Source organism: Carcharodon carcharias, chromosome 1 (assembly GCF_017639515.1).
Source record: "Carcharodon carcharias isolate sCarCar2 chromosome 1, sCarCar2.pri, whole genome shotgun sequence".
Taxonomy (NCBI): Eukaryota; Metazoa; Chordata; class Chondrichthyes; order Lamniformes; family Lamnidae; genus Carcharodon; species Carcharodon carcharias.
The window spans coordinates 46,288,050-46,313,248 of NC_054467.1; the positions used below are offsets into that span (position 1 = coordinate 46,288,050).

At 39.5% G+C, this 25,199-nt stretch overlaps 1 protein-coding gene across 1 annotated transcript in view; it reads right to left on the reverse strand.

Annotated features, from left to right (window-relative positions):
- rapgef2b (Rap guanine nucleotide exchange factor 2b) overlaps positions 1-25,199 on the reverse strand; it is a 552,839-nt gene that overhangs the window by 388,585 nt on the left and 139,055 nt on the right. The window lies entirely within an intron of this gene.

Here is a 25,199-nt window from a genome sequence, read left to right on the forward strand (position 1 = left end):
ATCCCTCAACATCCTGTTATTTCCACAAACCAATATAATTTTCCTTTGGATCATTTGTGCCATTAGCTTTAATATTGTTCCTTGACAATCATTCCGTGCTTATTTTCTTTTGTGCAAAATCATTTTGTCTGAATTCCCAACTCAATCGTTATTTATTAATATTGTCCCAAGCTTTTGAACACCTTCGTACATTTTTTTGTGAAATATATTTATAAATCACCTTTACATTCAGAAATATTCTACCAGGTCACCCTGAAGTCTCTCTTTTTTCAATGAGGAACAGTCCAACTTCATTAACCATGGTTCAGTTCTTATATCTCCAATACATTGCTTTATCAACTTTAATTACCAATGCTTTCTCCTCTCAAACACAACAATGTTCTTCCAACTGTATTAGACCACAAATAAAAAGATATTGAGACACCATTGGCCATGCAAATAAGATTTACAAGGATGATGCCCAAACTGTAAAGTTATGCCTATCAGAAAAGCCTAGTTATCCCTTCTCTGAAAAGAAATGGCTAAGTGGGTTAACTTAACAGAAGTCATTAAAATTATGGAAGATTTTGATAAAGTGGACACAGTTAGAGAATTAATACATGGCTTGCAACAAATTTACATTCATTTAAGGCACAAAAGGCCAGCAGGAAAAAGTGATCCAACCATGGCTAACAAGTTAAGGATTCTATTCGGTCAAAGAAAAAGGCATATAAAGTTGCCCAAAAAAAGTAGTAAACCTGAGGATTAGGAGCATTTTAAATTTCAGCAAAGGAGAACCAAGAAACTGATAAATAAAGAGAAATTATGATATGAAAGTAAACTAGTGAGGAACATAAAAATGGACTATAAAAGTTTTGATAAGTATGTCAAAAGAGAAAGGTTAGTAAAGACAAATGTGGGCTCCTTACAGGTAGAGGATGGAGAATTTATAATGGGAGATAATGAACCAGCAGAGAAACTAAACAAATACTTTGGGTGGGAATATGTGGGATCATTGCTGGCGGGATGGAAAATTTGACAGACCAGCAAAAGGTCCATTGTCTTTGTGCAGGAATTTCAGGTCCTGTGGCAGCTGGTATCAGAAAATCCCACCCTTTGTATCTGTCTTCAAAGGAGAATATGCAAGAAACCTCCCTGAACTATTCGGGAGTCATGGAACAAGTGAGATTGAGGATCTAAAATTGTTAGTAAAAAAAATTGTGCTGGAGAAATGAATGGGCCTGAAAATGGCCTGGACCTGATGTCCCAGAGTGCTGAAAGAGGTGGCTGTAGAGTTGTAGATGCATTGGTGATCATCTTTCAAAATTCTATAGATTCTGGAACAGTGCCTGCAAATTGGAAGGTAGCAAGTGTAACCCCACTATTTAAGAAAGGAGTGAGACACAAAGCAGGGAACTGCAGATCTGGTAGCCTGACATCAGCAGTAGGGAAATTGCTAGAACCTATTATAAAGGATTTGATGACTTAGAAGATAAAGGTAAGATTGGGCAGAGTCAACATGGATTTACGAAAGGGAAATCATGTTTGACAAACCTGTTGAGTTTTTTTTGAAGATGTTACTGGCAGGATAGATAAGGAAGAACCAGTGAATGTGGTGTATTTGGATTTTCAGAAGGCTTACGGTAAGGTCTCACAGAGGATATTAGTAAGCAAAATTAGAGCTCATGGGATTGGGGGAAATATCCTGGCATGGACTGAGGATTGGTTAACGGACAGAGAGTAGTGGATAAACAGATCATTCTCAGGTTGGTCGGCTGTGATTAGTAGGGTATCACAAGGATCAGTGCTTGGGCCCCAGCTATTCACAATCTATATCAATGATTTGGATGTGCGGACCAAGTGTAATATTTCCAAGTTTGCTGATGACACAAAACTTGGTGGGAACTTGAGTTGTGAGGAGAATGCAAGGAGACTTCAGGGAGATTTAGGCAGACTGAGTGTGCAAGAACACAGCAGAAGGAATGTAATGTGGAAAAATGTGAAGTTATTCATTTTGGTAGGAAAACAAAAATGCAGAGTGTTTCGTAAATGGGGAGAGATTGGAAAATGTTGATGTCTAAATGGATCTGGGTGTTCTCGTTTATAAGTCATTGAAAGCTAACATGCAGGTGCAACATGCAATTAGAAAGGCAAATGGTACGTTAGCCTTTATTGCAAGGGATTGGAGTACAGGAGTAAAGAAGTCTTGCTGCAGTTGTTGTAGAGCCTTGGTGAGATCAAGTCTCGAATACTGTGTGCATTTTTGGTCTCCTTACCTAAGGAAGAATATACTGGACATAGAGGGAGTGCAGCGAGGGTACATCAGACTAATCTCTGGGATGGCAGGATTGTCCCATGAGAAAAGATTGAGGAGGCTGGGCCTGTATTCTCCAGAATTTAGAAGAAATAGAGATGATCTACTTGAAGCATATAAAATTCTTACAGGGCTCAACAGGGTAGATGCAGGAAGGATTCCTCCCCTGGCTGGGATGATCTAGAACTAGGAGACCTAGTCTCAGAATAAGAGGTGGACCATTTAGGACCAAGATGAGGAGGAGTTTCTTCAGTCATATGGTGGTGAATCTTTGGAATTCTCTACCCCAGAGGCTATGGAGGCTCAGTTATTGAGTATGTTCAAAGCAGGGGTCGATAGATTTCTAGATATCAATGACATCAAGGAATACTGAGATAATGCGGAAGGTGGTGTTGAGATAGAAGATCAACCATTACCTAGTTAAGTGGCAGAGCAGCCCCAAGGGGCCAAATGGCCTACTCCTGGTCCTTACGTCCCTATGTTCCATTTTTGAGGAAGAGCAAAACTTGTGATATAAGATGATTACCAAGAAAATAAAAGGAAATTTAGGAGAAATTTTTTTTACCAAGGAAGTGGAGAATGTGCAATTCACAATCACAGTGAGTAGTTGAGGTCAAGCGTACAGAAACATTTAAGGGGAAGCTAGATAAGCATCTGAGGGAGCAGGGAATAGAGCGTACTGCTGATGGAGAGTTAGATGACGAAGAATGGGAGGAGGCATGAGTGAAGCATAAAAGCCAGCATGGTTTGGTTAGGCTGAAACAATGCACAGCAATGAAAAGCCTATGTAAGATGAACCCATACTCTACAATTCGCATAGGCTTCAATCACTTCAGTATCACCATCCTATTTTTGATTTGTATTCCATCCCTTTGCTAGTTCAACACATTACCTTATTTGTCTTTTTCATTGTAGCTTTACAATATGTTGATAGTTTTCAACAATCCTCAAATCTCTTTCCTGATCAGTTTCTACACAACTGATCAATTCAACAGCTACTCCTTTATTGTGTCCCATGCTTACAATTTGATATTTGTTATCGACTAACCTAGTTTACTGAAACATCCAAATCCTGAATTCAACTGAAATGCTCCGTATTATTTTCTCTCTCACACACACACACACACACACACACACACACACACACACACACACACACACACACACACACACACACACACACACACACACACACACACACACACACACACACACACACACACACACACACAATTTTAGTATCTTCTGGAAACTCAGATCTTACTTTCGATACCCTCACCCAAGAAAAAGTTAAAGTATTTTTATTGATAACTGCCCACTTTTTGATGAATATGAGTCCATTTTCTTTCATGCATTCTATTCTGTCCATGATGCTGTACCATAATTTCCAACATTGAACTCTCCTTTTTGAAAATTAAAGGATTTAACGCTCACAGTACTTCCTTTGCCCACCACAGATGGTTTATTAAGCACAAATCCCCTGCTGCTTCTGAACCAGTTGCTGACTGCCCATCATCAGGTTGTAATCTCCTCAGTTTTCTCTGCTGGATCCCATAAAATTGTTCTGAAAATAAGTGGTTTTAAATTGGTCGATCAATTGTTTCCAAGTACTTTCAAAGAGAGTTATGTTGGTCAGTTCCATCTTTTTCAATTATGTTTAATGTACCATTAGCATGTTCAAGGTTAGTCTTGAGAAAAAAATAACATTGCAAAGCCACTAATAGGAAAAAGTAAAATAACGACTTACTGAAAATGAGCATGACAAGATGCCTGCATTGTATCCTTAACAGTTAAAGACTTTTTAATGGCCTTCTGCTTAGTTATGAACTACCATTTTAAATTGCTTGGGGACATTTTGCCATATTAAAATGTCCCATTTAAATAATGCATTATATAAATAATATATATAAATGCAATATCATAAATAGATGCTTCTGGCAATATAAAGTTGTATCATTACAGTTTTAAAATTACAAAAAGGATGCTGTACATTCTTTCAATCAAATTTTCTCACGCCTCAGCCCTGACACCAAAGGAAAAGATGGACTGTCAAACAGAGCGTGGAGAGAACTTGTTTGAAGGAATCATTAGCAGAAATACAATTATCCCTCACTCTACATTTACACTCATTCACCACCTGCACTAATTTTGAATTTCTTCCAATTCTGCAAAGGTACAAGGAAACAATCTGAAAAGAAAGGGTTTGAGTTTTGCAGTTTTAAACAACAGAAATCTGGGGGCAGCTGTCTGAGACAAGAGAGGAACTGTTGTGCAAAGAAAGCCTTTTATTCAGCGTAGAAATTTTTATCTGAAAACGAGGCCAAGGCACACACATGACATTAGAACCTCCTGGCCTACAACATAAGCTTATTATTGCAAAGCTTGCAGCTGAATTCTAGGTCAAACACACTAACTCCCAGTTTTAAATGTTGAGCATAAAGTTATATTTATGTTCATTTCGCTGTCGGTTATACCAGACATGAAATTGCACTGATGCATAAAGGCTGGTCAGAATTTAAATGCAACATTTGTGAATTGCTGCTTTAAAATTTTGGGTGTTGTTAAAGATTGAAGTGACAAGCAACCCGACATTGTGAGAATTCGACGACAATCAAAGATGGAACTTCTTTCTACTTCATTCTGTTTCAAAAAATTCCCACATGAACAGTTTGGAGTAGAATTTGACAGAACCAAAATCTATCATTCACCATAAAGTCACTGCACAAATCAATGACATCACCAACTAAACGGTTTAACATGCAAATAACAAAAACTTGCATTTATATAGCACCTTCAACTTAGTAAAACATTCCAAGGCTCATATGCAACATAATCAGACAGGAATTGACACTAAGGCAACAAAGGAACATGAGAAAAGCAAGATGTGCATTTAAATGGCACTTTCCACAAGCACCAGACATCTCAAAGAGCTTAACAACCATGGGGGTGCTCTGCTCCCCGCCCCCCTCACCAAAGGACATAATCTTTCTTCCACCCCCCCCCCTACCCCCACCACCACCAGGGTCAGGCCTGACACCGTAGTGCCATGGATTACTTACCTGCGACTGAGATGGCCTCATCGGTAAGCCCCAGGAGCAAGCTGCACTGCACAGATCTCACCCAGCCTGTCAGCAAGATAGAATCGCCTGGGTTTCCAAGTAAGTACTTTTGTGCAGAGTGGCAAGCTGATTCAATTATCACTCCATCGGAATTTACGGCCCAATGTCTCCACCACAGTGTAATCCAGATCCTAACCATTTACTACATGAAAAAGCTTTTGGTTCTTTTGCCATTCTTCTTAAATTGTGTCCTTTAGTTCTTGAAACTTCTGCCATGTGGAATGGTTTCTCCCTATTTACTCTGACCAGACCTCTCTTGATTTCGAACATCTCTTTCAAATCTCCACTCTAAGGAGAAAAAACATAGCTTCTCCAATCTATTCTCATAACTGAAGTTTCCCATCCCTGGAACCATTTTTGTAAATCTTTTCTGCATCCTCTCTAATGCCATCCTTTCTTAGGTGTAGTGCACAAAAATGGACACAATAATCCAGCTGGGATCAAACCAATGCATTATAAAGGCTTACCATAACCTCATTGCTTTGGTACTTTATGCATCTATTTTTAAAGCCCAGGATTCTGTATGCCATTTTAACCACTTTCTCAACCTGTTCCTGCTACTTACAAAGATTTGTACACATACGCTCCTGCAACCTCTTTAGAATTGCACCCCTAATTTTCTTTTGTCTCTCGTACATCCTAACAAAATGCATAATTTCACACACTGCGCTGAATTTCATCTGCCACATTCTACCCATTCCACCAGCCTGTTTATGTCCTCTTGAAGTCTATCACTATCTCACAGTTAACAAAACTTCCAAGTTTTATGTCATCTGCAAATTTTGAAATTTTGCCCTGTACACCCAAGTATAGGGCATTAGTATTGATAAAGAGAAGCAGTGGTCTAACACAGATCCCTAGAGAACCCCACTATATACCTTCTTCCAGTCCAAAAGTCAACTGTCACCACTACACTCTGTTTCCTGTCACTCTGACAACTTAATTTTGATGCAGCCACTGTCCCTTTTATTCCAAGGGTTTCAACTTTACAGGCAAGCCTGTTCCGTGGCAGTTTATCAAACGCCTTTTGGAAGTCCACACACACTGCATCAACCGCATTACCCTCATCAACCCTCTGTTACCTCCTCAAAATTTCCAGCAAGTTAGCTAAACACAATTTGCCCGTAACCATTCCAAGCTGACTTTCCTTAATTAATCTATATTTGTCAAAGTGATTTTGTCCCAGATTCTTGTTTCTCAAAGCTTTCCCATCACCAAGCTTAAACTGACGGGTCTGTTATTGCTGGGCTTCTCTTTACACATTTCTTTGAACAAATATGTTACATTTGCAATTTTCCAGTTCTCTGGCATTAGCTCAGAGTCTAATGTAGATTGGAAAATTATGGCTAGTGCCTCCGCAATTTCCTTCTTTACTGCCCTCTGTATTGTGGATGCATCTCATCCGGTCCTGGTAACTTACCACTTTAAGTACAGTTAAGCCTTTCTAATACCTCGACTTCTATCAATTTTTAGCCCACCCAGTACCTGAACCACCTCGTCTTTCACTACAGTTTTGGCAGTGTCTCCTTCCTTGATAAAGATACATGTAAAGTACTCATTTAGTGCCCTAGCCATACTCTCTGCGCCCATGCTTAAATGTTCCTAATCAGCTCCACTCTTTTTTAATTCATTCATGGGATGTGGGTGTCGCTGGCTAGGCCAGCATTTATTGCCCATCCCTAACTGCCCTTGAGAAGGTTGTGATGAGCTGCCTTCTTGAACTGCTACAATCCATGTGGTGTAGGTATACCCACAGTGCTGTTAGGGAGGGAGTTCCAGGATTTGGACACAGCGACAGCAACATATTTTCAAGTCAGGATGGTGAGTGGTTTGGAGGTGAACTTGCATGTGGTGGTGTTCCCATGTATCTGCTGCCCTTGTCCTTCTAGATGGTAGAGGTCGTGGGTTTGTAAAGTGCTGTTGAAGGAGCCTTGTTGAGTTCCTGCAGTACATCTTGTAGAAGGTCACACTATTGCCACTCTGTCAGAGGTGGAGGGGGTGAATGTTTATGGATTGGGTGCCAATCAAGTGGGCTGTTTTGTCCTAGATGTTGTTGAGCTTCTTGAGTGTCATTGGAGCTGCAGTCATCCAGGTAAGTGGAAAGTATTCTATCACAATCCTGAATTGTGCCCGGTAGATAGGAGACAGACTTTGGGGAGTTACTCGCCACAGGATTCCTAGCCTCAGACCTGCCCTTGTAGCCACAGTATTTATGTGGCTGGTTCAGTTTCTGGTCAATGGTAACCCCCAGGATGTTGATAGTGGGTGATTCAGCGATGATAATGTATTGAAATGTCAAGAGGAGACGGTTAGATTCGCTTTTGTTGGAGATGGTCATTGCTTGGCACTTGTATGGCGTGAATGTTATTTGCCACTTGTCAGCCCAAGCCTGGATATTGTTCAGGTCTTGCTGCATTTGGACATGGACTCCTTCAGTATAGGAGGAGTCACAAATGGTGAACATTGAGCGAGCATCACCACTTCTGACCTTATGATGAAAGCAAGGTCATCAATGAAGCAGTTGTTACTATCCTTTTGCTATTTATATACCTATAGAAGACTTTTGGATTTCTCTTTAGGCTAGCTGTCAATCTCTTCTCATACTGTCACTTTGCTTCTCATTTCTTTTTTTCACTACCTCTCTGAACTTTCAATATTCAGCCTGATGCTCCCTTGTATTACTAACCTGACATCTATCTTACATGTCCTCTTTTTCAGCTTCACCTTATTCTCAATTTCTTTCATCATTCAGGGAGCTCTGGCTTTGCTTGTCCTAGCTTCCCTCTCATGTGAACGTACCTCAATCAAGGATGCTGCACAAGGGGCCGGAATTGGAGAATGCAAATTTCTCAGATGGTTGCTTCGCTTGAGGTTACAAAAATAGGGAAGGCTGGGGAAATGGAGGGATTTGAAAACATAAAATCAGGGTATTTCACGGACAAGGAACCAATGTTGGTCAGCAAGCACAGGGGTCATGAGCAAACAAGACTTGGCGAAGTTACAATATAAACAGCCGTGTTTTGGGATGAACTTAAGGTTATGGTGGGTGGAAGATGGGAAACAACTCTATTTCCCCTATTCTCTCTCAACTCTACCTCCTCCCCAAACTCAACACACACCCCACTCTCGCAACTATACTCGCCCTCTTATCAATCAACCCCCACCCCTCACTCTGGGGTCACAGCAGTTTTCAAGCTTCAAAATGGGATCACAGTGGGAAGAAGTTTGGGAAGTACTGGATTGGAAATGGGGTAGAATTTTGCAAGGACTGAGGTGTCAACGGGATGTTTTTGGGGGCAGGTTGATAATGGCAGATTTGAAAGGGTGGGGTGGTGCCAGAGGAGTAGGAGCCATTAAAAGTATCAGCTAGCATGGGGACCAAGAAGAGGTTTGGTGCTCAGCATAAATAGGAATAGGGCTGAAACTGTATGAGGTGGGTCCCAGAGGCAAGATGAACTCAGGGAGTGCAAAAGGGGAGAGGAAAAAAATACTAGTCAAAGATAACCTTAGGGGATATTTGGCTTGGAGGAAAAAGGGAACGGAGAGATGCAGCAGAATGGATAGTATCAATATTGGTGACAAAGACATCCATGAACTTGTACTATCGTTGGAATAGAGGGCCGAGGAGGCAGGGAGGGGGGACATAGTTGGTCAATAGAAAAAGAAGCTGGTCTTTGAATCGTTGCATTCCAGGATGATCCTGGAATAGTGAACAGTTCTGGCAGAGGACTAAATATTACTTAAATGTGATCCATTCAGATTTGGCAATAAATAGTTAAACCAGATATATGTGACAGATTGTGCCAAAATGGTAGTTTCCAGTTGAAAATAAATGCATAAATCACTATTATGCAATAGTCTGCTTGATTTTTCTAAGCATTTCTGTTGAAAGTATCAAGAACTAATAACATCCTAGGAAAATTACTAAGCGTGATAGTATGAATGAGTTGAATGGACATAAAAATAGCCCAGTTTAAGGACATTCTCCCTCATGCTGCTCAGGGTTCAAAAACCACTCACCAATGTCATCAATATTCATTGTAAACAAAAATATCTCCTCTCCAAAACAAAAACAAACCACAAAGGAAGAATATCTTCATTCTTTGTCTGCTTGAGTTTTAAAACTCAACCATCAGGACTCTTTAATCTACCCTTAAGTTCTTAAGCTGGTTATAACCATATATGAAACTCGAAAATTAACACTGGACAGTAAAAAGACCATTACTACAGAAAATTCAATATTACCAGCAAATCAGAGTTTCTAAAACCAAATTAAGTCAAGCTGAAACAAATCTTTTCAGATCATATCAATAAGAGGGTAGGAGGTTTAGCATGCCCACTTATTCTCGAACTACAACGGAAATGGACAATAAATTATCTGAGACTACGATTGAATTTCCATGCTTATGCTCCAATTTTCCTTTAGCACCTTACGATTGTGGGCACTTCAGCTCAAACGTGGGACTTACTCCACTCTTGTTTAATGACTCCAACTCCAAATTACCGCTGATTTTTGACAGCCCTCTGCTCCTGGTCCACAGCTCCTTTAAAGCATCCGGCAGATTCTCTCTGCCTGTTTCCAAGCTGTTCCAGCTCCAGGCCTAAACTGCCTGTTTCAGAACTGCTCCCAGGCTGACTAATGGTTTCTCTGAGAAAATACAGATGAACACAAAATAAAAGGTTAACTCCCCTGCATAACCTATTTCCATAGCAACGTGGCATATCTGGGATGTTCCAAATGGAAATTTAAATCAATTACCTCCAACTTTAAACCTGTCCTTTTATCTGAAAAGTATATGGACCCTTTTAAGATCTTCGCTTGTTTACCCATTGATTTTAAATTTTTCATTGATCTGGGGCCCACACGAATAATTTAAACTCCTTATGGAGATAACTGTAAGCATCTCGTCTCCACCAAGACTCAGAAAAAGGTCACCAATTGTTTAGTGTTTTCACACTTCTATCTCAGACCTGAATAAATAAACACAGGCCATCCTTTGAATTGCAATTACTTTAAGTCTGTTTACCAGCTTCCCAAAACAGGTTCTTCCCATTATCTTACATTTTAAAACTTCAATCCCCACTGAAAGTTATAAAACATATGAATCATGAAACTTGACATTTTTGCAACAGGGGAGCAAGGTTGGAAAGAGAAGGAAAGGCTTGTATTTATGTAACACATTTTACAGCCTCAGGGCATCTCAAAGTGCTTTGCAGCCAATGAACCCAACACCTCTGTCACCATTTCAACACTCCACCCTGCTCTCTTGCCCACATGTCTGTCCTTGGCTTGCTGCATTGTTCCAGTGAAGCCCAACGCAAACTGGAGGAACAACACCTCATCTTCCGACTAGGGACTTTACAGCCTTCCGGACTGAATATTGAATTCAACAACTTTAGGTCGTAAGCTCCCTCCCCCATCCCCACCCCCTTTCTGTTTCCCCCTTCCCTTTTTTTTCCATTAAATTATAAAGATTTTCCTTTTCCCACCTATTTCCATTATATAAATAAAAAAAAACCCCACTAGAGCTATACCTTGAGTGCCCTACCATCCATTCTTAATTAGCACATTCGTTTAGATAATATCACCAACTTTAATTTTAACACCTATGTGTTCTATTGTACTATTGTCGTTGACATCTTTTGATGATCTGCTTCTATCACTGCTTGTTTGTCCCTACAACCACCCCCCCCCCCCCACCTCTTTGTCTCTCTATCTCTCCGCCCCCCACACACACACACCTTAAACCAGCTTATATTTCAACTCTTTCTTGGACTCGAACGCAAGTTCTGTCGAAGGGTCATGAGGACTCGAAATGTCAACTCTTTTCTTCTCCGCCGATGCTGCCAGACCTGCTGAGTTTTTCCAGGTAATTCTGTTTTTGTTTTGGATTTCCAGCATCCGCAGTTTTTTTGTTTTTACCTCTGTCTCATAGATGGGCAAGGGCAGCAGATGCAATGGGTACACCACCACCTGGAAGTTGCATTCCAAGCCACATACCATCCTGACTTCGAACTGTATCGCTGTCGCTGGGTCAAAATCATGGAACTTCCTTCCTTGCAGCGCTGTGGGTGTACCTATACCCACATGGACGGCAGCGATTCAAAAAAGCGGCTCATCACCACCTTCTCAAGGGCAATTAGCAATGGGCAACAAATGCTGGCTTAGCCAGTGACGCACACACCCTGTGAAGGGATTAAAAAAAAACTTTTGAAGTGTAATCACTATTCTATGAAATGCGGCAACTAATTTGCAGACAGCATGCTCTCTCAAACAGCCATGTGATAATGACCAGATAATCTATTTTTGTGATGTACGCAATATAAAATATTGGCCAAGACACTGAGAAGAACCCCTCTGTTCTTCTTCTTTGATTCTACAGTGAGACTAAGAGTGTAAATATGGAACCTTCCATCAATTCACAGATTACTTTTGGGTTTGCACTCTGGAGGGACTATAACAGCACACCATATGGAGGAGAGCAGAATCACCGAAGCAACTTCTGGATTTCCGCATTATTGTGTGTGTACGCAGACTCCCAAAGTTGCTGTCAGTTTCAGTGGAGATTTGATGGTAAAGGCAAAATCTAGGCTACTAAAGGTACTGTCTACCAAAGGTCAGTTTAACATTGACATTTAGCACGGGACAAATTTTATGCTGACGTCGAGATTAGTAAAGTTTACAAAGAAACAAATATTACTTAATGCTGTTCATTAAGTAGTTTAATATTTAATAAGCCTGCCTAGCAATTTACAGCATGAGCCGCAGTCTGATCACCTACCAAGGACAAGGAGATTATTATCATAATGCCACCTAATTTATCAAAGTTCAGTTTTGGGGTTTTTGCCAGACTGCTGCGTTTACCTAGATATTAAAGCCGTCACAGCACATTCAAGGCTCACTTCCAAAGAAAGATATTTAATTAAAACTTAAGAATTTTCTTTGTCTTTACCGAACTGTAGTTTCAAGATTAGAGCTGAATGAATCAAAAATGTAGAACAATCTCTGACAAGTTTTCCATTTTGATTCACAAACGTTCCCTACTTTTCTCATTTGTGCCCTTCAGGGAAACACACCCAGAGATAACCCCTTTCGTTTTCAACATTACAAGCTCATTAATGTCACTGTAATTTATTCTTGTAATGCCCCTGCAATGCAGTTACAACAGCACATACAGAACACAGGGAAAAAGCATATTTTCTGCCTTCTACCTCCTCCTAGTGACTCACGAAAAACATACAATTGGCATTTTTCTTAAGTGAACAGTAATGCCACCGGACAGCCAACACTGACTTTTTTCATTAACAATTTAGAGAAATTATAATCCTTTTTGGGCTCTTACGTACGAAATTCTCAGTTAGGTCATTTCCTGCACAGGGATTTCATTTTAAATTACAATCCCAGCATTTTTTGACTGCAATTCAAGTTTTAAATTTACAGCAATAACCAAGTTGGCTAAAAAATGAGGGTTTTGAAAAGACAACTGAAATGGTGTTTTTAAATGATCAAAACACTTGCACTTATTAAACATACTCCTCCCCTTTTCCTCTGAATCAGATACCTCCGGGAGGCTAAAGTATCTCACTTGGTCAACGTTGCTTCGAGTCTATTCCAATGACACCTTATAACTGTGTGGTTTCTTCAAATTTTACAGAAAATAAACTAGCTGGTTGCACACAGTGGAGATGCAAATATAACATGTTTGCTAAATACAAAGGCTAGGATGAAGCAATCATATTTATTCTATATGGAATCAGCAAGGAGGATGATCAGAATTGGCATCCATAATAGGGTACCAGAGGCAGAAACAAAAAAGGGAAATCAAAAACTAGTACAGTTAAGAGGAAACATTATGTAGAATAAAAGAATCAAAGAGAATCAAGTGGCATAGAAAAATACTGAGTTCAGTAATATCCTCCATCTTTTATATACTATAACAGAAGCAAACATTGTAATACTAGCTTTCAACTGAAAAATATTTTCTTATTAAGGTTCCACGCACTAGTGCCAGGGAAAGGAACATTACTGCACATACAGCACTGTCAGCATCAAGAACATACAACTTGGATGAGAAAAGACCATTCAGCCTACTGCAGCTCATTTCTTTAGTACTTTAACACGAAAGGAAGAGGCCTCAACACAATAAAACTGCTTTTATGTGCTTTATGCAAACCTCAGAAGCGCAGAAACTACTGCACGAGTGTGGTGTTTCTGCTTCCCAGAGTAGCCGGAAAGAGATCAATTCATTCCATTCTTCTGCAACTTTTGGTACTGAGTTACTAAGAGTACCCACAAACATTCCAACCCTTAGGGCCAGCAGAAAGATGGGGCTTTCACTCTACCAGTTTTTCAAAACTAGTAAACAATGTATCAAGGCAACTCTTACGTAAACGACCGTGTTATTGCGTGCTAATGTTTAAAAATACTATTAATATTATTGCAGTTCTACTTGTAACCTTTTATAACTTGTAGTTTTTAATTCAACAAAGAAAATAAGAAAAACATTTTACCAAAATTTAATTTTCAATAGAGACTCCCCAAACTGGCTCTGGCAGATCCATAATGGCAGTTACACAACTTATCCTCAAACACAGCAATTTTGATTTATCATGAGAATCATTGACACTGGTTATTTTGTTCTTCTAAACAATTTGATTTTGTAAGGTTTACTTTATATACTGTAGATAGGAATATTTCACAGCTAATGAATACATATTTTGCAATAAGATTGTAACTCAATGAAGTCCCAACTCAAATAACGAAACGGTATGCTGAGCAAAAGATTACATATAAATTTGGTCATAATCAAAAACTATTTACACTGAAATTTAACATACATTTATCTATCAGTTCAAAACAACTGGGCTAGTTGAAAAACATTCCTTAAATACTTCACCTAAAATGTGATAAAGTACTTCTTAGAATCTTATTTTGCACCAGAGGCTGAAAAGAAAGGATGGCAGGAAGACTCCAAATTTCCTAAATCTAAGTGAATTTCCCACAGACATTACTTTCTTTTACACATCCAATCATCGAGATGTGGGAGCTAATACACTGTGGGAGGGAAGAATAAGCGGATGTATATGTCACTTGGTAAAACATGACAAGTAGAAAAAAGGTTGAGAAAATAAAGACTTGCATTTATATAGCACTTTTCACAACCACCGGATCTCAAAGCATGTTACGGCCAATGAAGTGCTTTTGAAATGTAGTCACTGTTGTAACGTAGGAAACTCAACAGTCAATTTGTGCATAGCAAACTCCAACAAACAGCAATGTGCTATTTTTTTTTTTAAACTCATTCATGGGATGTGGGTGTTACTGGCTAGGCCAGCATTTCTTGCCATCCCTAATTGCCCTTGACAAGGTGGTGGTCGCTGCAGTCCATGTGTTATAGGAACACCCACAGCGCCGTTAGAAAGGAAGTTTCAGGATTTTGACCCTGCAACAGTGAAGGAACGGTGATATAGTCCCAAGTCAGGATGGTGTGCGAATTCGAGGGAACCTGCAGGTGGCAGTGTTCCGATGTATCTGCTGCCCTTGTCCTTCTAAGTGGTAGAAGTCGCGGGTTTGGAAGGTGCTGTCAAAGAAGCCTTGGTGAGTTGCTGCAGAGCATCTTGTAGATGGTACACACTGCTGCTACTGTGCCTAGGTGGTGGAGGGAGTGAAGGTTGAAGATGGTAGATGGGGTGTCAATCAAGTGGGCTGCGTTGTCCTTGATGGTGTTGAGCTTCTTCAGTTGTTGGAGCTACACTTATTCAGGCAAGTGGAGAGTATTCCAACACACTCCTGACTTGGGCCTTGTAGATGGTGGACAGAATTCCCAGTCTCTGACCTGCTCTTGTAGCCACAGTAATTACATGGCTGCTCCAGTTCAGTTTCTGGTCAATGGTAACCCTCAGTATATTGATAGTGGGGGATTCAGCAATGGTAATGCCTTTGAATGTCAACGGGAGATGGTGAGATTCTCTCTTACTGGAGGTGGTCATTGCCTGGCACTTACGTGAAATGAATGTTTCTTGCTGCTTATCAGCCCAATCCTGAATATTGTCCAGGTTTTGGCTGCATATGGAGATGGACCACTTCAGTATCTGAGGAGCAACGAATGGTGAACATTATACAATCATTCGTAAATATCCCTTATGACCTTATGGCGGGAGGGGAGGTCATTGATGAAGCAGCTGCAGATGGTTGTGCTGAGGACACTACCTGAGGAACTCCTGCAGTGATGTCCCGGGACTGAAATGAATGACCTCCAACAACCACAACCATCTTTCTATGTGCTAATTATGAGTCCAACAAGTGGAGAGATTTCCCCGTAATTCCCACTGACTCCAGATTTGCTAGGACTCCTTGATGTCACACTAATTCAAATGCTGTCTTGCTGTCAAGGGCAGTCACCCTCACCTCTGGAGTTCAGCTCTTTTTTCCATGTTTGAACCAAGGCTGCAGTGAGGTCAAGATCTCAGTGGCCTGGCAAAATCCAAACTGTGTGTCAGTGAGCAAGTTATTGTTGAGTAAGCACCACTTGATAGCAGTGTCACCAACAACTATAACATTGCTGATGATCGCGAGTAAACTGATGAGGCAGTAATTGGATGGGTTGGATTTATCCTGCTTTTTGTGGACAGGACACACCTGGTCAATTTTCCATATTGTTGGGTAAATGCCAGTGTTGTGGCTATAATGGAACAGTTTGGTTAGGAGTGTGGCTAATTCTGGAGCACGGGTCGACTGTGCCCTTGTCATTTTCTGATGTCAAGGTCAATGTCGGGTGGTCCATCCACTTTCATTCCTTTTAGATTTTGCAGTGGTTTGATTCAACTGAGTGACTGCTAGGCAGGCCATTTCAGAGGGTATTTAAGAGTCAACCACATTGCTGTGGGTCTGGAGAGACATGTAAACCAGACCAGGTCAGGATGGGAGATTTCCTTCCCTACAGGGCATTAGTGAACCAGATAGGTTTTCATGATAATCAACAATGGTCTTGTGGTCACCATTAGACTAGGTTTTAATTCCAGATTTGTTAATTGAATTCAAATTCCACCAGCTACCATGCTAGGATTTGAACCCATTCCCCAAAGCATTAGTCTTGGCCTCTGGATTACTAATCCAGTAACATCTTCAGCAATATCACCACTACACCACCACCTCCCCTTCCGATGACCAGATAATCTGTGATGTTAATTGAAGGATAAATATTGGCCAGGACACCTGGAATAATTCCCCTGCTGCTCTTCAAAATAGTGCCATGGATCTTTTACATTACTTGGTATAGTTTTGGTCTCTTTATTTGGAAAATATATAATTGTATTAGAAGCAGCTCAGAGAAGGCTCATTCAACTCATTCCTGGCATGAGGGGCTCACCTTATGAAAAAAGGCTGAACAGGTCGGGCCTATCTATACCAATTGGAGTTTAGAAGAATCAGAGGTAATTTTATTGAAACATACAAGATCCTGAGGGGACTTGATAGGGTAGATAACAGGAGGATGTTTCCACTTGTGAGTGAAACTAGAACTAGGGGAGACAGTTTAAGAATAAGAGGTCTACCTTTTAAGACAGAGATGAGAACTTTTTTTCTCTGAGGGTCGTTAGTATGTGGAATTCTCTTCCCCAGTAAGTAATGGAGGCTGGGTCATTGAATTTATTCTAGGCAGAGTTAGATAGATAGTTGAGAGACAAGGGAGTCAATAGTTATGGGGGGCAGACGGCAAAGTGGAGTTGAGACCACAAGAAGATTAGCCGTTATCTTATGGAATGGTGGAGAATGAAGGGCTAAATGGCCTATTCCTGTTCCCATTCAAGGAGGTAGGTGGGACCTGAATTTAGCATCTAATCCAAAAGATAGCACCTCCGACTGTGCAGCACTTTCTCAGTACTACAGTCTGTCAGCCTTAAAATTTTGTACTCAAGCCCTGGATTGGGCCTTGAACTCAGAATCTTGTGATTCAGAGGCAAGAGTGCTACCAGCTGACACACAAGGGTTCAAGTCCACAAATCTTTTAAAGCAGAAAAAACATCAATAGAGCCATAAATAAATCCTGGGTTTGTATAAAGGGAACCACAGAGTACCAAAGCAAAGAGGGAGTGCTAATTTTTTTTTTAAACAAATCATTAGTTAGATTGCAGTTAGAATACTGCATCCAGTTTTGGGTGCCTAACTTTAGGAATGATGTGAAACAATCAAAAGAGTACAAAAGAGATTTACTGACATGATATCAGAATGAGGGACTTCCGATATGAGGAGAAACTAGAACTTTAACCAGCGCACAGGGTGTCGAAAGGAATTACAATACAGCATTCAAAGTTGATCAGTGTCAGCCATTTAATCACCAATTCATGAAAAGAACAAAGGATGAAATTAGGGCTTTTCTCCCTGCAGCCATCTGTTCATCAAATGTACTCCAGCAACAAACAATGGTAGAAAGAAAATATGAAAACATATGAGCAAAGTGGATAAATATTTGAAAAATAAAAACGTAAAAGGGTACTGAGAAAGGGAAGGTGAAAAAGATTATATATAATTACATCAGGTAACTGCTGATTCACATTTCTGTTTTGATTATAGATTTTCAATATCTCAATATTTTTCTTTTTTAATAATAAAATTAAAGGTTTTAAAGTTACCTCGCCAAGAGATGGCACAATTCCTTTATTCTTCAAATTTGCAGATATCCAAACCCAACAATCCTTGGCCACAAAAATCCATGTGTCAACTAATGTACAAGCAATTCAAGAGCCACTTTTCCAACCAAACCACCTTCCAAAGTGAAATATCTCACACATTTCTATAAAATTCAACTTACAATAATAACCTAGATAGATGGTTGGTGAACTTGAAGAAGTTCTGCATGTCACTGATCAGCATGTGCATGCATTTTCAATAAAAATTCCTGGGAAGGAAAAATTAGAGCGCTCCATGCTTTTCTCCTTTCTGTGTTATTTATTTATATTTTAACACGTGTTCAATTTCAACATTTGTTGTGCATTTTCATGAGGGTTAAAAGATATTGATTACTGTCACTTGTTTGGATTTTTGCACCAGATATTCACTTGAATTCACTGGCTATTACAATAACAGATCTCATGCCCTTTTACCCTCAAAACCTGGTTAAATAAATGCGACCCAGCAATTTTAGCAGAAACCTCACTCCATACACAGGCAAATGACAAAATACAAACTGTGTTACAATCTCCATAGAAACTGTTAACTTTTCAAAAAAGATATTCGAACTTCCAGTTAATAGCTAAAAGAATAACATGTCAAGATTTCACACTTTAAAACCTTTATTGTAACAAATGATTAAACGCACGATTCACTAAACACTATATTTTCTCTTTGTAAGCAACTCATACTACAGAGAGGAACATTCCCTTTTTATACTTAGCACACATTACACTCCCGATAGAATGATAGTCCTTATAGCAAGCAGTCCACAGTTTCTCCCAGCTTCAACGAGTTCTCATATCCATGTTCACTGAGTAGTAACTTCATGTGACCATCTTCAGACACTTCCCTCATTTTCGGAGAGTTTCTTAAATCCAGCACCAGCAGTAAAGCCTGTTAACATGATTCTTCTTCCCCTGGCTATGCCCAAATAAATCTCCCAGAATCCGTAGAAGCTGCAGGATGAGTCTCTTCAACTAGAGGCAGTCTGCTTCCTACACCCGGCTATGATAGTTCATAAAGTCAAGTAGCCTTTTTCCTTTGCTGACCAGACAGAACCTCTGCTGTCTGTCTGTGATATTCTTTGATTTCTGGAGAAGCCTGTAACCTGGTCTCAAAAATGGCTTCCTCGACAGTCTTCCGCATGGCAATGTGAAACTATTGATAGAAATGCTATTTTTGAACCCCAATTCCATTTTTATCTTAGAAGTAAATGGACCTAGTATTTACAGCCTGATACCTATAACACCTTTCTGGACTTTGGGAGATTGTCGGTCTACTCACTGCAAAGTTAGGGACTTCTGCCATTGTCTCCAAGCATAAATACCTTGCCCCTTCTTCTCAGTAAAACAATTTAAGCCTTCCTTTAATCCCTAACACTCAAACTACCCAGGTTTACTGTCAGACAGACCTTAGAACAAGTCACATGGACCCCTTCATTTAAAGTACAATCACAAAATGTAATAATCTTATAAAATTTAATATTGTAACAACTGCCTTTCTCTTTACAGCAGAGTAATATAGCATTTTACTAAGGTAAGGCACAGATTCAAAGCATCAGTTGTTATTTTTTAAAAATGAATCATATTCATTTCTCCATTCCCCCAGCTTTGAAAAATATATAGAACTTCAAATTTTATACACATAGATTTATCTTTGCGATTTCCCATTTCCAAAAATCCATTTCTATCTCCATCTGAGCTGTCGTTTCATACTTTTAAAACACCAACAATAACTTCAACACTGAAAAAACACCCTGTATCAGATAGCAAAAGTGAACATGTATTGGAAGTAATCCCATTATGCTTCTAAGATGGTGGATTGCTACACTCAGCTCTCAGTAACAGTCCTAGCCACAAAGTGAAATCTACCATTTGAAGTGTAAGTAGGAGGTTCCTAAATGCCTGCCTTAGCTAAGCCATTGAAGACTGGCTCTTAGATTGCAAAGATTGCCTTCTCACATGGCATCAAATGGTTGATATTGTATATAATGTTGCATATTAATTAACTTGAATTATCCTGAACACCACACATACACTGGGATGTACTTGTGAAACGAAAAGAGCAACCTGATGATAGGATCATCCATAATGTTACTTATGGTTGATAACTCCTGCAGGATGCTACTAATTGAAATGGTGAAAAAGGAATATTGAGTGAATCACAAATCTGAGTTGGTCCAGATGTGTTTCCAATGAGAACTGTTGGCCATGGTATCACTTGAAAGGGAGCACTTAAAGCAGGAAATTTAAGCTGGGGGCCTACAGAAGGGACAGAAAAAGGCTGTAGTTGAGATTGGAGAGTGCTCTTAAAGGATTCCTGCTTTCCATAATGAACTTATTAAAATATGCCAGCAATTCCTCAAAATATATCTCTCTTGTTAAAGGGGCATTGTAATAGCTACTACTAATGCTCCCCTTGAGAGTTATGCTACTTGCAATCATACTCCCTGCAGAGCAGTACGACAGCCGGATCACAGCCAAGTTGAGGGCATGAACTGCTGTTTCAATAGCATATGGTCACTAATTGAAGCAACGTGAACACCCTAGCAGGGCTCCTAAAGCGCATATCCTATGTATGAGATTTCTCATACCGAGAGAAGGCTTAAAGTGCAACCAACAGGTTTGCAATTAACATAGGAACATAGGTTCCACTAGATATCATTGGGTCCTATAGTTGCACTATTTTAGCATTAAATGTTGATAACATTCATGTCAGCAGTTTATTGTCATAAACCATAATGAATTTGGTGAAAAGCTCTTAACATGGTGCATGCAAGATCACTGATGCCTATGCATCAGCATTTGGAGTGATTTTCACACCAAAAATCCCTATGCAACAAAAAAGAAAAAACTGCAGAGGCACAGCAGGTCAGTCAAAATATATAGAAAGTAGGCAAGCATGTATAGAGAGCAGAAAAGGTGACATTTCAGGTGCAGACCTGTCTTCAAAACTGACATCTCTTTATACTTGGAGCTTTGGCCGAATAGTATGCTTAGGCAGTTCTTTAATAGCTTCCTACCACTCTTTCTTAGGCAAGCCTTGTTTCCAATTGCCTCTAAGTGGACCTTGTCTACCCCGCTACGAAAAGGCAAATGAGTCAATGATTTCAGCAAGCTGGTGACTGTACAGTACAGAGAATAAAATCAGTCATGAAGTCAACTATTTTTGTTCCCTGGCATATTGTTCAAAAAAGGATAACAAATTTGTATCTGCAGTTTTAACCAGCATTTTACATTGAGCTGTGTAAAAAGATCCTTCTCACTTATACAAAAACAGAATTACCTGGAAAAACTCAGCAGGTCTGGCAGCATCGGCGGAGAAGAAAAGAGTTGACATTTCGAGTCCTCATGACCCTTCGACAGAACTTGAGTTCGAGTCCAAAAAAGAGTTGAAATATAAGCTGGTTTAAGGTGTTTGGGGGGGGCGGAGAGAGAGAGAGAGAGAGAGAGAGAGAGAGAGAAGTGGAGGAGGTTGGTGTGGTTGTAGGGACAAACAAGCAGTGATAGAAGCAGATCATCAAAAGATGTCACCAACAAGATTACAACTTTCAAAAGGCAACTGGACATGTGCTTGAAGAGGAGTAATTTGTAGGTTATGGGGAAAAGCCAGGATGTGGAACTAAATTGGGCAGTTCTTTCAAAGAATGCTTTCAGCACACATATGACAAGCCACAAGCCTATTTCTGTGCTGCAATATTCAAATGATTCTTGCAATTCCAGTACTGTAAAAAGTTACACAGTCATCATGGATACCAAAGTGTATTAATGCCATTAGATTCATTACGATACACACATTACAGTGCAGCACATTTTTTTTAAAATGGCTTCAATATGTCAAACTGTTCAGTAAACTCATCCTGAGAATTTGGGAATCTCTCAGCCCATTCAGTATCACATTTACTTTCACCTTAACAGCAAGAGAAATAACCTGCTTCTTTAGAGGTGGCATCTTCATTACTCAGAGAGGCAAAGTTTCTGCCATTGTTTATTACCAAAAGGTTTGTGAGACACTAAAACACAGATATGTTATAAGCAGCACAAAGTTTTGCATCGTCTGATAAGGCAGTTTCACATTTAAGCAGAAGTGTTCGCCATTGTCAAAAGTGCCCTAGTGATAACGCCTGTTGAAGTGAAAAATACTCAAACTCAGTTGGTTACTAGGCAAGTTTTATACCTAAGAAACAGAGTTAAAAGAGCTCAACATATTGATTGGCCAAAAGAGATTAGCTTAACACACTGGCTTTAGCAAAGCAGAACAAAATTAAATACAAATATCCAAACATTTGTAATTTATTTAAAAGATGTATTCATTTATCATTTTATTGATTTATAATTTTTATTCATTCATCATTTAACAAGGAAGAGGTATCAATGGAAAAGACAGAAAAGTGATTCGTGGATGGAGGTTTTATTCTTAAACATTTTATTCTTTTAGGTGATTATTTTTGCTGGTTTATTTGCTCTATAGATGGCCAACTATGAAACAATGATTGATTACAATACAAGCTGAGAGATACTGGTTTTCTCTCTTTTGTACACTTGTCCTAAAAATGCATCCTAACGTGATATTTTCTGAGGCCTTGTGGCCTAGTATCAACAAATATCAACACTTTAGATCACTGGAAGATCTGTAAACGACACACAAAAATCTGGATAGACTGATCTAATTCATGGAAAATTCAATACCTTGTCCTCCTCATCTAATATGTTCCTGTAGAGAACTGGAGATTGTGTTGATGTTTGGCAAGAAGTGTGATGCCAAGGGCGAAGAACTTTCAGCTGGGGGAAAAACAAACTACCACCACAGGGCAAATCCGAGCACTTTACATGATTTGGACATGAGATAATATGCAGCATGGACTATCAATACCACATGTGCACTTAGAATGTAGCTTTCCTAGATATCTATTAGGCAAGAGCGGGCTATATTCACACAACACAGATAGACATGGAGTTAAAAGCTGATTCTATGGAACAATTTTCATCGCCAAACTCTTAAGAAAAATGAAAAGGATGGAAAGCTCGGACTGAGCCCCACGAAACTACGTGCTGCAACAAATCCATTAGGATACTCTCCTCAATAGAGAAGATTAAGAAAATATACTTACACCATAAATCTTTTCTTAAGGCATAATAATATCAAGACTTAACCTTCAGTCGTCATTAACATAAAATTAGGACAAAACTAAAAGCAAACATCCACATGATGCACCCAACGGTTTGATTGGAACACTATAAAGTGCATTTACATGATTGAATTGGAAGCCTAAACATATCACTAAGTCGCTCAAGCTTGCTCAGGTGGTGCATTCCTGCTTTGAAAGCACTGCTCTTTCATCTCTGGGACCATGGTTCAAACTAATAAACATCCGGCCAATTACCGCTGGTAAACTAAGAATTGGTTCTGTATAGCCTTGAAGTGATTGTCAGTTATTTAAAATCTGTTTAACTGTCAGGCAGTTGACTAGACACTGATTACAGATGCTTACTTTTTGGTGATAAACCTCATTTTCAGTCATATTAACCAAACTGCATTAAATTAACACCGAACTATAGATAGGCTGTAGAAGTTCAAGACAACAAATCACGGCCACTTTCTCAAGGGGCAATTAGGCATGGGCAACAAATACTACCTTTGCCAGCAAGGCCCACATCCCATGAAAGAATGATGTGAATTAATACTTTTTAAAGCAAAAAGTATTTTAAAATTACATCCTGAAAGGCTGTCCAATTGCGCTAATTAATAGTAGCTTTTCAAATTGGTGATATGCAAATGAATTTGAGCAGAAACAAGGAAAAAAGCACTTCTCAGAAGCAGCATAATTTTGAGCGCACTTTGCACCGGATTGTGGATTGCACCCCGAAGTGGAAACCCTTCCCCGCAATGTTTTGTGAGGCAGGGGTAATAGCAAAAAAACATGGTTTTTGGGGTATCTTGATTACAATGATTTGGGATTTGGTGTGAAAGTAGCTTGAGAGATTGGGGAAATAAGATGATTGCTGGGGTAATGTATTTTAGGATAGTGGGAGAGATGTTGGTACAGGAAAGAACTGAGGGTCTTTGGAGATAGTTACTTGTGTCAGAATATTGAGAGGTGAAGGGATAGGAAGATCTAATGACTGGTTGCAGTGGGAAGGGAGTATGCTGGCTGTTCAGTATTTGTTGTGAGGATGTAGTAGTTAGTAATAAAGATTAGGCATATAGAATAGTAATCCAGAGTGGGGAAAGTGAGGAATTTTGAATGGAGTAAATTAGCATGTGGCGGGTGTTTAGTGAGTAATGATACAATGAGTTGAGAGTTCTTGCTGGTTTTCATAGAGGTATAGGTTATGCATTAAATTTACTGCATTGTGTTCACTGAGTTGGCACGTTATGCAACCAATTTATTGGATTTAATCAACTAAGGAATGGGTTATTTAATAATTTGTTGGCTTTGATTCCCTCAGCAGAAATCATTTAAACTCAGTACGTCCCACTTATTTAGCTAGATATGATTTAACAAGTTTGCCCGATTAAAATTAATGAGAAACAGATTATCAGATTTGATTCATTCAGGTGCACATTATTTAAAAAAAAGGTACATGCTGTTCACAAAAAATGTAATGAATTCAATGGTTTGAATTAGGAGGTTATTTGATGACATTCATGCAGCCAGGGAACTTAGGATGTAGGAGCAGGAGTAGGCTATTCGGCCCTACAAGCCTGTTCCACTTTTCAATAAGACTAAGACTGATTTGATTGTCATCTCAACTCCACCTTCATGTCTGCATCCCCATAACCTTTGACCTGCTTATCTTTTCTCCCAAATAAAATGAATTGGTCGGATTCCTTTCACTCAGCCAAACATTATTTACAGAATTCAGTGACTTTCACTTACTGATGCTACTAATTTAATGAATTAGTTTGAATTACAATGATGGCATTCAGAAAAAGCCAGGGAGCATGGTGCATGCTCAGTTTGGAACTTTAGGAGACCGTATTCCAAATGTCTTCAAACAAATAATGGACAGTTTGATACTTCTAATAGACCAAACTGTCAAAGCAGCAACAGAATGAACAAGCATGAGCACCAACAATAATGAGGAATGGGGTCAGAGGGGTCAAAGCCATGCTA